The sequence below is a fragment of the Sorex araneus genome, chromosome 2 (genome assembly GCF_027595985.1).
Source record: "Sorex araneus isolate mSorAra2 chromosome 2, mSorAra2.pri, whole genome shotgun sequence".
NCBI lineage: Eukaryota > Metazoa > Chordata > Mammalia > Eulipotyphla > Soricidae > Sorex > Sorex araneus.
The window spans coordinates 78,936,219-78,950,560 of NC_073303.1; the positions used below are offsets into that span (position 1 = coordinate 78,936,219).

Consider the following 14,342-nt stretch of genomic DNA (forward strand, 5'->3'; position numbering starts at 1 on the left):
ACTCTGAACTCCATGATAAAACAAGCTAAAAAATAAACAACAGAAAATTAACAACTGTTCATTGAGCCATCCAAGAAACACCACCACAAGACAAACCACTGCGCTCCCTAGCAGGAAGAAAGGAGAAATACCAAGCATCACAATTATTAAGAAACAGAAAAATCTCCAGGGAAATCAGAGCCTGGGTGAACGCTAACTGATATATCATTGGAGACTTAGTGTAGGCAACTCTTGATTTAACCAATTATGAAGAGGACTTTTTTTTTTAGTTTTACTCCAAAACTGGAGTTTTACTCCAGTTCTACCAACTCCCACAGTGAATATTACAGAAAATTCTCTCCTTATGCTTTGCAGGAGGAAGAGAGCAGCGTGGAACACCTTCAAGAGCATTGAAGAAGTGGTCAAGAGGAAATAGAACCTCCGGCTCCAGACACATCTTTTTAACTCCACCATTCTTCCTGTATTAAACTATGCCTCAGAGACCTGGGCCCTAGGAAAATAGGATGATAACACTATTTGTGTATCCCAAAGAGGAATCGAAAGAGCTATGCTAGGAGTATCACGTTTCACTCAAGTGAAAGAAGAAATTCAGAGTTCTGACCTCCGTCAACGGTCAAGGATCAGGGATACTGTCTTGTTTTCCAAGGCATTGAAAATCAGATGGGCTGGACACATAATTCGATTTGGAGACGACCACTGGACTAGAGCCATTATGGACTGGATTCCACTGGACATCAAAAGGTGGCCGCCCACCTATAAGATGGTCAGACTTCTTCATCAAGACCCTGAACTAATGGTCTGAGGCTCTTCATGTTCCTGGAGTGAGCAGATGCCAGTGGGCTACACTAGCACGTGATAGGGAAAATGGAGATGTTACTGGTGCCTGCTTGAGCAAATCGATATGCAAGGAGATGACTAGTGATACAAGAGAAGTGATGCTTATTGTAGATGAAAAGAAAGTTAACTATCCAGAAATATGATTGAATACTTTGTTCTACTTTCAAAAGAAATTGTTTTGCCAGAGCCTGTTAGAGGTTCCCAAAATTATTTGATCTACCTTGCCTTTTCGAAAACAAAACAGAACAAAAATTCAGTTCTATCGGTTTGAACTTACAGTAAAATTTTTCTCAAGGTATTAATAACCATTTCTAATCATTTCTAATCAGCAACCCCCAATAAATGTACTTTATAAGCAAAGAGAAAACAAATGCCCCAAAATTGCATCCAAGTCTTCTACTAGTCCTCCCATCCCTCCAGAACTTTTAAAGGGATAGAATAGCCCACTTTGGAATTAAATTATTCAGAATTTTATCATCCTAGGGAAGGACAAATGCTCTGCCAGTATATTCTAATTTTACAAATGGAAGAAGGAAAATGTTAAACCCTAGTCATCTGTTAGCCAACTTGAAACCCTGTAAGCCAGAGCAAAGTGAACTGGAATTTTTAAAGTGTTAAGAGAGAAACATTAGTTTTAGAATATTAAACACCTAGAGAACCAACCTTCAACTAAAGAAACAGAGACTTTCTTTGATAAAGAAATACTGAAGGTGTCTCTGGCCTATAGGTTTGTTCTGCAAAGAAGTAAAAAGAAATTCTTCAGCACAAAAGGGAAATATGTTGATAAAAACTCAGATTTACATAATGAGAGAAAGAGTGTCACTGAAGGAATAATGAAAGATGAATAAAACTTAGAATTTAAAAATTGTTCTGTGATTCAAGGAATCAAACCCAGGATCTCACACATGTGAGGCATGCACTATACTGCTGAGTCACCTTTAACGTAAAAGCATGATTTAATCACTGTGATTTACAACACTGGCAATGTGTAATGTTTCAGGCATGTGATGCTGCTATACCATACCCACCACCATAGTGTCAGCATATATCTCCAGCACTGTCCCCTCCCAGCCCCCAACCTCTATTCAATAATTCAGTTCTATAGGTTTGAACTTACAGTAAAATTTTTCTCAACGTATTATAACCATTTCAAATTATGTATATATACTTTTATGTTTAAATTTATTCTGACCTGTGTATTCATATATATGAAATGAATGATAGCAACTCTATAAGGAATAGCATAAAGAAATAAAGAAACTATAGTTATTTTGTTACTACAATGCAGATGCATAGGTTGGGAAAATGGCACATAGTTCTCTGTGAATTTTAATAATTTATAAATGTATATTGTACATTCTGCACAACTACCAAAATCTTTAAAAAAATAATTTCTATGTTAAAACTAAAAATTATATGAAATCATATAAAATACTCAATAAAAACATAAAGGACAGAAAACCCGTGGACAAATTAGGTATAAAAACAGAGTAATTCAGTTAAATAATGTATAACTTTAAACAGCAATGGCAAGGGTTGCCTCACTTGTATCCCTTCTGTTCTGAAACAAAGTCCTATATCTGTAATCCAAGGTCTGAAAAGTTGATCTCATATAATTTGTCCGATCTTATAACTGTTTAATGTGAAGGTATAGAATCAAGACATTATCCTGTCCAATGAGAGATCAATGGATAAAGAAGTTGTGGTTTATGGACACAACGAACTATTACACTTACACTACTATAAGAAAAAAGAAAATTTTGCAGTTTGATGCCACTTGGCTGGAGCTGATGGGCATCATAATAAGTGAAACAAGTCAGAGAAAAAAACCAAATGCCAGATGATCTCAAACATCTGTGATATAGGGAAAAGAAAAACAAACAAAAAAGGGAATAAACACTATGAAATTATGACACACCTTTGTCCTTTGATTGATATAACCAAGCAGTGCAGAGTATGAATGAAAAAGAGGCAGACTAAGAGTGATAAAACATCTGTGTTAGAGGGAAGCAGGCACCTGGGTGGTGGGGAAGTACAATAATTATTTTTCAGGAAAGCTATAAAAGTTGACACTACTTTAACCTCATAAAATCAACTACAATTTTTTTGGGCTGGAGTGATAGCACAGAAGGTAGGGCGTTTGCCTTGCACTTGGCCTTTCTGGGTTCGATTCCCAGAAACCCATATGATCCCCTGAGCACAGCCAGGGTAATTCCTGAGTGCAGAGCCAGCTGTGACCCAAAAATGCAAAAACAAATTTTTTAATTAGAAATCAACTACAGTTTTTAAAAAAGAATGTGGGTTCCTTTTATGGTGTGAAGATAATAATATTGACTAGTCCATGATAGTTTTGTAATTGCTAAGTAATTTACAGAAAGCATGGCACACTTGTAATATATAGTTGGTTAGTTTCTAGATAATAGCATGAAACATCACTAAAATATCAATAGTAATTATTTTGGGCTAATGGTTACTTTCTTTTTTTTAGTATAGCAAGATGGTTTTTATTAAACTTACATAGAAAGAAAAGAGAACTAGAGGAAGTATGTGTTCAAGAGAAAATATGAACTTCTCCATTGTGGAAAAAGGCAAGCAAGATATATGTTGAAGATTAAGCCTAATATTTACCTATTTTTATCTCTATGATTCTATGTTTCTTGGAGATTGCTTAACCTTTGATGTTTAAACTAGAAACTGAACAGAGATATGTTTCCTATCTCAATGACTTTTTTATAAAATATATCCTTATCTCAGTCAGTGCAATCTTAGTTAGATGATATTAATATTAAAATGGTATTTGTAAAGAATTCATAAAAATCAATATTGGAAGTACATAATAAGGTAAGAACACTAGAATACAATTTGGTATTAAAGAAAGAAAATATCCTTCCTTGTCTTGATAGTTCTACATTTTATATGTAAATCATCTAAATAAAAAATAATATGAAAAAATATACACCAATAAGTTTTAGAAAATGCGTACTCTGATCTAGTCATGGAACATTGCTTATATTATTCTTATGATAATATGGGATGCATGAGCCCATAAAATCTTTCTTCCTAACGTACAGATAGCTTCTTCATGCTATGGAAGAAGCTCAGACTGTCCATGAATTCAAATCAGGGAGGCAGTGACCTGATAACACACAAATATAAGAGTAAACAAGATATATCTATTTGGTTTCTTATATTCTTAAAAAGTCTGAATATTTTAAATCTGTGAAATTATTAGAATAATTAAAACAAGATAATACACTCTTAAAATTGATGCACTCTCCTTATATGGGAAAAAATGACCAATATCACTGGGAAAATTTAGGGTAATATGACATACTCTCTCTCTGTCTCTCTTTCTCTGTCTGTCTGTCTGTCTGTCTGTCTGTCTGTCTCTTGGTTATGCTTAGAGCTCACTCCTGGCTCTGTGCTCAGGGATCATTCCTGGCAGACATGGAGGACCATCTGGGATGCGGGTGATCAAACCTGGGTCAGCTGAGTGCAAGGTCCTTGCTCATTCCACTATCCCTCTGGGCCCTAATGTGACATCATTCTTGAGAAAGTTTTCTGCAATCTTTAAAAGAAATGGGTGGGGGGAGAGATCTAAGTAGGATTTACATATCAAATAATGAGTAGTTATTGAAATACTTCCTAAATATGTGGGACATACCAAGCTCCTCTTCAAGCCCATGTTCTCTCTTGAACAGACATCTCGGCCTCTAGGTGTCTTTGCTTTCCTATCTCCACTCTGCAGAAGCCTGAATTCTCTACCCAACGTGGACTTCTCTCCGCCCCCTCACATCTTTCTAAATAAATTCCAATAAAAATATTTTAGCATCACCACACCCCCAAAATGGAATATAATTACATGAGACATTTTTGTTAGAAAACTAAACATTCAAATCCCTTAAGAGAAATTTCTAGTCTTACTTTCATTTTTCACATATATTTTTAAGTCCCAGGTATTATCAATAGGAAAAAAATTGGTATAGAAGTATTATCAATTGCAGTAAGTTTTTTTCATTCAATCTCTTAAAAGATCAAGTACCTAAATTATATTACTCAATCTTCATAAGTGAAGTTATGATTTATGCAGTTAAAATTCTTATTTTTATGATGATAGATCTGATAATCGGGAAAAGAAGTTTCTATTTTCAAATTATGGAATTAGTGAAAAATATTTGTGAAACTTGCAAGATAGCTACCTGAAAACAAAGCACATGTTTATTGTATTGTTACTGATATTGTTAATAATCTCATAAAATTACATTTCACAAGGTTAACTTAATTAACAAGGTAACAATGAAGAGATTAAAAATGCTATCCTAGGGAACGGGGGTGGGAAAAAAAATGCTATCCTAACTACTCTGATAAGTCTTGTAAAAGTAAAGTACAAAAAAAAATTAAAATTGTACATGAAAATTTATATATTGTTCTACTAAGAAAATTCCTTCCACGTTAATATAAAACAATCATATTTGTAGAAAGCAACTAAAAAATTGGAAAGTAATATAAAATCACTGAACTGGAGTGATAACACAGTGGGTAGGGCGTTTGCCTAGCACACAGCTGACCTGGGTTCCATTCTTCCATCCCTCTCAGAGACCCTGGCAAGCTACCAAGAGTATCCTGCCCACACAACAGAGCCTGGCAAGCTACCCATGGTGTATTTGATATGCCAAAAACAGTAACAACAAATCTCCCAATGGAGCTGTTACTGGTGCCTGCTCGAGCAAATCGATGAACAATGGAACTACAGGGCTATAGTGCTACAATATTAAATCACTAGATTTAACTTAACTCCACTAGAATACTGCAATGTTTTTTTCTAAATGCATGCACTTTCCCATACTAGAGGACTTAAAGATTTTGGGAGTAATTTTAAAATGTATATATTAGTACTGTTAACATATGCTTATGTCTGAATTTACTGAAGCCAAGGAAAGTGAAAAAGAAAGGCATAATGGTTTTTTTACCAGCTAAATTCAAATATAGGACAAATTTAATGAAACATTTAGACTCTGAAAATTAAATTTATATAAGTATCTTTTTAAAAATCTTGACTAAGACTATAGATAAAAAAGATTATTTTTTACATATTGAAAATAACTGGCAGGTTTTGTGACCACTTTTTTATTAATATTGATATTCAGTTTTTAGCTTCACCAATTCTGAAGTTCCTATTTTATAATAATTACATAAACTGTCAGTGCTTTTGTAATAAGTGGAAACTTACACATATTTCTATAGCCATTGAAAAAGTCTTAAGCAATTCATATGTTTTAATACCTCTTTAATATCTATGATTGTGATGTTAAGATTCAAATAATTACTAAAATAATTACATTCCTTTGTACATTTTCAAACAGAAGAAAAATACAATAATCATAGGATTTGGACTTGCAAGTGGTTCTTACATAATTTCAAAATTAATTCAAATTCAGCCAAATTTTATAAAATTTATTACCATGGCTAAACAAATCATCTTGAAATGGAACATAAACATTTTATTTAAGATCTGAAATGAGAACAAAAGAAACAAAACCTTAATAATATTTAACACTGATTTTCAACTTGGTTGTGATTTGTTTATACAATGAATTAATGGAATACCATAAAAAATGTGCTGTTTCAAGTACTTTCACACTCATTTAATGCAATTGAGAGCATTTATAAATCTTGTACTTTCAACACTTTTATGGTTTTATTTATACAGAAGCACATACACATAATAGCACAAATTTTAGTTTTTGTATATATCCTCCTTATCACTTTCTTTTTCCTGCTCTCAGTCCAAACTTTGCTAGAGGACATTCACATGCATGTTTAAATGTTTCTATTTTCTCTATATAAAACATTTATGTGAAAGAGAATTAAAAACAGCAAAATAATCAAATCATATCCATTTTCTTTTGCTCCAATATCATCTTAATAATAACATATGCAATACTTTGTATTGCTGTAGTATGCATTTTGGCTTCAAAAACATTGGTAACTTTGCCTCCCTTTTCTTCAAATCTTTAATTTTTCTTTCTTGTGGGACACATCAGTTTTTACTGGTCATAGGGAATTTCCAAAAACCAAGGAGAAAGTTCCTTTTTCCCTTCCCTTTCCCTACAACTAATAGAATCCACGTGGATTAGAGGTTATAAACTTATTTGAAAGGAAAATTTTGCATAGAAATACTAAATATTTGTTTCACGTATGTTTGCTAGGCATAGAAAAAATAGTTAAAGTACCCCATTGTACTCCCAACATCCTTGTGGAATAGGAAGGTCAGTGTCATTACCAAGATTTTACAATGAATTACTGCGACTTAGTTGAGAAAACTAGCAAGTGGCAAGAGAGTAGGGATGGATTTGTTTTGTTTTGTTTTTTGCGCTTTTGGGGTCATACCTGGCGATGCACAGGTGTTACTCCTGGCTCTGCACTAAGGAATTACTACTGGTGGTGTTCAGGGGACCATATGGAATGCTGGGAATCGAACCTGGGTTGGCCACATGCAAGGCAAACGCCCTACCCGCTATGCTATTGCTCCAGCCCCGAGTAGGGATGTTCTTAAGAGAGTCCAGTGATTTGGCCACAGTCTACATGCACCATATAAAATGTGGCTCAAACTTTTGTAAAACCAATGAAAGCTGTCGACAAAGTTAAAAAAAATCACTTCAGCTAATACTAATGCTATATGTCAATTTGAAGTTTATTTCAAAGTGAGAAGTGTTATTTTTCAAATAATTTTTTCTCAGGTTTATATTTAAGATAAAGTTAAAGTTCAATTTGCTTATGGATTTAAATTTTTATTGACTTTATTATGGCCTGTTTTCTACCTTTATCATTGGAAAATATTTCTTGCTGAAAAATATTATTAAATAATTATTTAATATTATTTTTATTAAATAAGTGGCACAAAACTTAAAACTTGTAAGATAATGCATGTATTTAATCCAACGTGTGTCCATATTTTCAGTAGGAAAAATCTACATATGAATCTTAATTATCATTTGCAAGTGTTCCAATATTTTGTTGAGAATAATAAAATTAAATAATAGAGAATTAAATACAAATACAAGTTCATACATACAGCACGTGTGTATAGAAGGTATTGAGACGGTTATAAATCATATTTAAAGAAACAAAAGTTAGATCCTAAATAAAGATTTGATATGGCGACATAAAACAGATTTCCATGAAAACAAGTTTGTTATGTCAAGGCTATAATTTCGTAATTCATGCACTTTCAATTGCCTCCATAAAATATGACATCATAAAGGAAAGCAATGATAACACAAATTATGGTAAGATCAACTTTTTAGCTTTTCCTTTGTTCCAAGAAACCCGTTTAAAGAGCTTAGTAAATTCAAAACCTCTAAGTCAGGCTCTTGTATGATTAGACTTTCTATTATTTTATGCTATGGGATGTTACATAAAACCACAAAAACCCATCAACTATATCGACTCTATTAAAGTTTAAATTCTATGTTATACAGATCACCGACAAAACAGTATTGGAGGGCAAGAAAAGCATTTCTATCATAACTGGTTGTACCAAATCTAATAAATCACAGGAATGGAGGTAACTAGAACAGAAATTTAGAGAAGCTCCCTAGGTGATTTTGTTTTAGAGCCACACAGCAGTTCTCAGGAATTGCTTTTGGCCCTGTGATCAGAGATCACTCCTGGTGGTGCTTGGGGGAGCAAACATGATACTAGCACTTTACCCACCACTGTACAGCTGGTCCAGTTCTCCCAGATGATTCTGGGAAACTAAATTTTGAGAATATACTTTGAACTGCTAACATTTCATAAGACGTCACTGCATTTGTGTAAATTTGAGCTCCTAGGACTCTAATGATAGGTATCCCGGAGAAATTAATAGACTAATAAAAGAACTGACAGACTTGGAGTTGAGACAAGACTCATGGCATTTTTGGCTCTACAAAAACATGATGTTCACTAGATTCACCTCTATCTCAAAGCTCCAACAGGTGAATGTAAATACATCTATATATATATATATATACATATATATTACGTATAATGCTGTATGTTAGTATTATAAGCACTGTTTGCAAATATGGTGCACTATATTTGCTGAATGAAATGTATTCAAACAATTTTTCTCAAAAGCTGTTAGTGAAATTGAAGAGTCAAACATGGGGCTACTCAATCCCACTGAGGCCACACTTCAACCTGAGCTCACGTAGCATTACTGGAAGTGAACATACTAAACAAACTGAAGTTAGAATTCAGAATATAAACTGAAGTTGGGGTATTTCTAAGAAAATCTGAAGTTGGGGTGTTTCTAGGAGAATCTGTTACAGTATAACATAGGATTTAATAGGAGAAAGTACTAATTAGCATATGAAAGATATTTTATACTTTCTAAAACTAAGAAAATCTATATTTGGAGCTACTCAGATTAAGATAATTTAAAATATATTTTATTTAGTAGTTGCTAGTTTATAGCCCTCATTTCAGTTGTCTCAAAATTGTTATATCCCAATAACCTACAAATATTTTATATTTAATATGTACCAATTACATGTCAAGTTAGATACTATGTTGAGTGACCCTCTAGGTGGTATTTGAAGCAATCTTATGATGAAGATTAAAAGATTCATAAATTTAATTTTTGAGAGTCCAACTTTCCCCCCCCCCGAGATTCCAACTTTTAAGAGTTCTTTTATAAAGAAAATTCATTTTACAGTGACAGTTTTTCTGTTATGCTGACACTACCAATAATCAACACTCAAAAGAAACGAGGTTTGTATATATTTTTTTCTTTGATCTGCTGAGATATCTTAGGTTGTTAAAGAAGAGGCCTATATGTGAGTAGTGCTGCTGATACTTAATGCCTCTTCTTTTTAAATATGATTAACAGTATCCATATCAGTACATGAAATGCATGTTCTTATTTTGTAAATGTGGATAATTTCTACTTAAAAAACACTATTGTAACATCATAATAGGATGAATGTTTACCTCAGAAAGACTCTATACAATGCAAAATAACATGCCAAGTAACTTCCTGCAATGAGACACTCTGGAAAATTTTTTATCATTTCAAAGTTTTATATAAATACTGAGGTTTTAGAATCAATTACTGTGTACTTCAAAAAGTAAAAGTATAATTAAACTTGTTCTTCTTAATAATAAATTTAAGGTACATAATATATATATAATTACCTTTGTTTTTGTAATATAATTATACTAGTTTGGATTTTATATATCAGTAACTTAAAGTACAGAGTATAAAGTATGGCAAATGTGGCTTCTTTTTTAGCATATATAATGTGAAATTAGTTATTTCTCTCATCATCAATTTTGAAAAAGCCTAGAGAACTTCTAAATATATAATTGTGTAAAAAAAAATCAGTGTGTCTCAAAGCTTCTTAAGATTTTGCAAAATGAGTGCAAATAATGTAGAAAAATACAAAACATAATTAAAATTAGCAATCATCACCAAGAATGTGATATCTCATACTCTATACCACTGATGTACCAAGAGTCGCATACCACACTGGATGAGATGTAAAGTAGAAAGCAACCAATCTCAATTAAAAAAACATCTGTATACAAGACTCAACCTGTAACAATATCTTAGTAATCTCATACAAGGACTTAATGACTCCAGGGTGAGATACTACAATCTTCACATACTTTCTTCTAAAGAAAACTCTTTTGATCATTTTTAGCTAATTATTCACAACAAGCAATACAAAATAAATTATTTAGGGCCTGCTATTGGGGCAGGCTTGGGTGATGGTTAGGAAAATCGGAAATAATGGTGGTGGGAAGATATAATGGTGGTGGGACTGGTGTTGGAATATTGAATGCAATAAATTATTGTCAACAACTTTATTAAAATAAAATAATGAGGTGGAAAATGCATCAATATAATGAAAATGTCATTTTAAACTGACATTTTAGTTTATAAGTTGAAATATCTACGTTGAACTTTCTCAAATTTGAATGTTATTGCATCAAATATTATCTTGTTGCACCATTTTAACTTGCCTTTTAATTTTTAAAAAATAATTGATTTTTAGAAACACAATTGTTAAAACATTTAAGAATAACATTTGAAATGGGAACTACTTAGCTTGAGTTTCCTTGAAGATATATTATTTTTAAATGCTTCTGTTAGAATGACAGCATTAAAAATGCTTAAAATTGTTGTGTGATAAGGTTCTATAAACTTACATATGTTATTTTTTGATACATATATGAACTGCATATTAAACTACCTTTGCGCTATGAACTTATAAGTGGTATTTATGAGCACTTTATAGGAAAGTTTTAATCCATGTAAAAACTATAATTGTTGTACTAAAATATTTTTACTCATAAACAACTGTAAATATTTGAATATTACTAATTATAACATTAACAATGGTTCCTTAATAAAATAAAATCAATAGCTAGACCAAATTCTACCATTTTAACTAAAACCCTTTTTCTGTTTCAATACAACAACTTTAGAGAGGAATAATCCTTTTAATATTAACATTAATTAATCCTTTTTTATTCATATATCACTTCACAGATAACACAGTGATTCCCATGCATAAAAGTTTTGTAGTTATATTCTGATGCAAATGACAATGAAAAATTAAGCCATTAAAATGCAAAGCTGAGCAAATTCATTCTTAAAGAAAATAGTTTCTAAAAGATGTTTCACATGTTTCTCTATTATTGGAATTCTGGAAACACTGTCTAAAATATTTTAATAATTAAACAAAATAATGACATCTAATATTAAACAAACTAGGAAGGTGGATATTATAATATTTCAAAATTGATTTAGGAGTCCTGCATTAGTTAAATAGTGCAAGACATGATCCAATGGAATATTAATAAATATATATTATATGGTAATTAAAGATGATAGGTGTTAAAATCAAATAACCATTTTATAATATAATTTTATAATGTACTCACAATTTATACATTTATTCATTACCATATTATATGAGAGATAAATTTTTAACTCTTAAGTTTACTAAAATTATTTTTATAATTTTTGTTTGATTTCATATAAGCCATTCCTTTAGTTATAAGCTTTAGTAACATTTTAAGTTATAAGCTTTTGCACATTACTTTTGATGAAAATTCTTGATTATATTCTAAAGTAGAATGATTAATGGAAGGAGTATTTGAGCCTTAAAGACTAAAGTAGTTCATATCCAAATAGCATTTTACTTAATTGATGAACCCTCTGGGCCACATAATCTTCTGGAAGGCAACTCTATGCTCACCAGTACAGGACGGATACCACCCAACAGAATTTCAATGTGATCATTGTTTAGATGAAGCAACAGAGCAAGCTGCATATAGTGTATTCCATACTATTGCAGATAAATTCATAACTTAGATATCAACATTAGCACATCAGAAGCTGCCTGTTCTGTGAAATTTTACTTCATGTGAAATTACATGATCTAAGTCTGTACTATAAACTGCTTCTCACATTTATACCTGTTCAGATGGCAGGCTAAAACACTAAATAAAAATTATGAATGAGACCCAACTATTCATAATAGGAAGTCATAATTAGGAAGTGTTCAACATTTAATCTCTTCTCTCCAGCTTGGGAGAATAGAAACATCAAAACACTGAGTGAAGTTGGGACAAGGCAGGTACTTGCTGTGAGCTAATACTTGAGTCTCCTTAAACACTTCCTTCAAATCAATGAAGTGGTGTTATTGCTTCACTTTACTCTATATTCTTGAGACCATAAAACTATGATCCAAGTTATACAGTACATGACTGAAACTCCTTCAAATAATCTTATTGTATGACAGAGTTTTCATGTAGATTTCAGTCAACCATGAGCTACCTTTCAAGAAAGGAGACTGTGTGCAGTATATCAACATCACCCAAGGTCACTGTGCCACATCAACATTGATGTTAAGAAGGCAATAAATTAGTCTAGTCCTTCCTTGAGTGACTATTCAAGGTTTCCCTGTTTACTGCTACTGCTAAGGCAGAAGAACAATTTCCAGGCAGTCATGGAGCACAACTGCATTCCATTCCAATAGGAAAAAAGTTAATAGAAGTGGCACTCTGTTAAATTTACATCTATTTGTCCTTAGAACGCAACTGACACTCTAGCAAAAATTTTCTAATCCCATTCCTTACTTGGCTTTAGGTCTTTTCCCTATGTACAACCATGTGCTTAATCCAATTAGCACCTGTAGCAAACTGTTAGCATGATATAAGCACAGCCATTAGAATAACATATTTACATTTTTATCCTGAGACTAGAAAGTAAAATTCCTGCAGACAGAAACCATGATTCTTTTATTTTAAATAAATAATTTGTATGAGTCCAGTGCCTGAGACATAGGAAATGGAAAGTAAATATTTGCTGAATGGAAACTGAGAATCACTACCATGTCCGACAATACGTCAAATTAAAGATTTAGGGGTGGGGAGATAAGATTCTTTTAGTACTACCACCCAAGATTAGCTGATTATTAGAAGCTGAATGGAAAAAGAAGTAAAAATATGATACAGTTTTTCAATGCTAAAATAAATATAGTCATCATAAAATCAGGAGACAACAGTGAATATGTTACATTTGACTATGTAACATATAATTTGAAAGGCTATGTATGAAAACCTATACCATTTTATAATGATGGCATTCTAAAATCATAAACAATTGAAACAAAGAAATCAGGTTTAAACAAAGGTAATTAAAAATGTTTATATGTTTCTAGATCATTATGCCCTACACATCAAATGTTTTATTGTTTATTCTCTAATGTATCACTATGAACTATTGTAAAATTTTCTATTTAGAGTAAAATAATTTGTGTCAATGAATTTAAAACACATTGTTTTATATGTGAATCATTCACTCTAAATTAGTTTTCTTTCCTTTATTTAGAAAAAATATTTTTCAATGTTTTAAACTAAAATAATTATTTTTCAAAATGAATTTCAATTTAAAAATTACTGTGAAGGGGCTGGAGCGATAGCAGAGCAGGTAGGGCATTTGCCTTGCACACCAACACAGGTTCGATTCCCAGCATCCCATATGGTCCCCTGAGCACTGCCAGGAGTAATTCCTGAGTGCAGAGCCAGGAGTAACCCCTATACATAGCCAGGTGTGACCCAAAAAGCAAAAACATATAAATAAATTTTAAAAATAAAAATAAAAATTATTGTGAAGTGTTTTCTGATGAAACAAAGGCAAATTTATAAATATTTCCTACATATACATTAACAAGAATTTTGAAAAATGACAGACCTCTCTAAACATTGAAATTTCTCAAAATGTACTTGTTAATATGGGATACATATAACATTAGTATTCTCATTAATATACTATCTGCCCACTTAAATTTAAGCTATCTTTTAATATACCCCTGAAATAAGAGAGGGCCATTTTGAAATGTGGTTGATAATGTACTGCGGATACATTTTATAGACAAATAAGTGATCAAGGTTTCTAATGTAAGATAAGATAAGAATAAAGCAAATAGATGAATTATATCACAATT

General features: G+C 32.0%; 1 protein-coding gene across 1 annotated transcript in view; it reads right to left on the bottom strand.

Annotated features, from left to right (window-relative positions):
- The window catches only part of C2H8orf34 (chromosome 2 C8orf34 homolog), a 317,534-nt gene that overhangs the window by 195,374 nt on the left and 107,818 nt on the right, over positions 1-14,342 (bottom strand). The gene's annotated exons all lie outside the window — the stretch shown is intronic.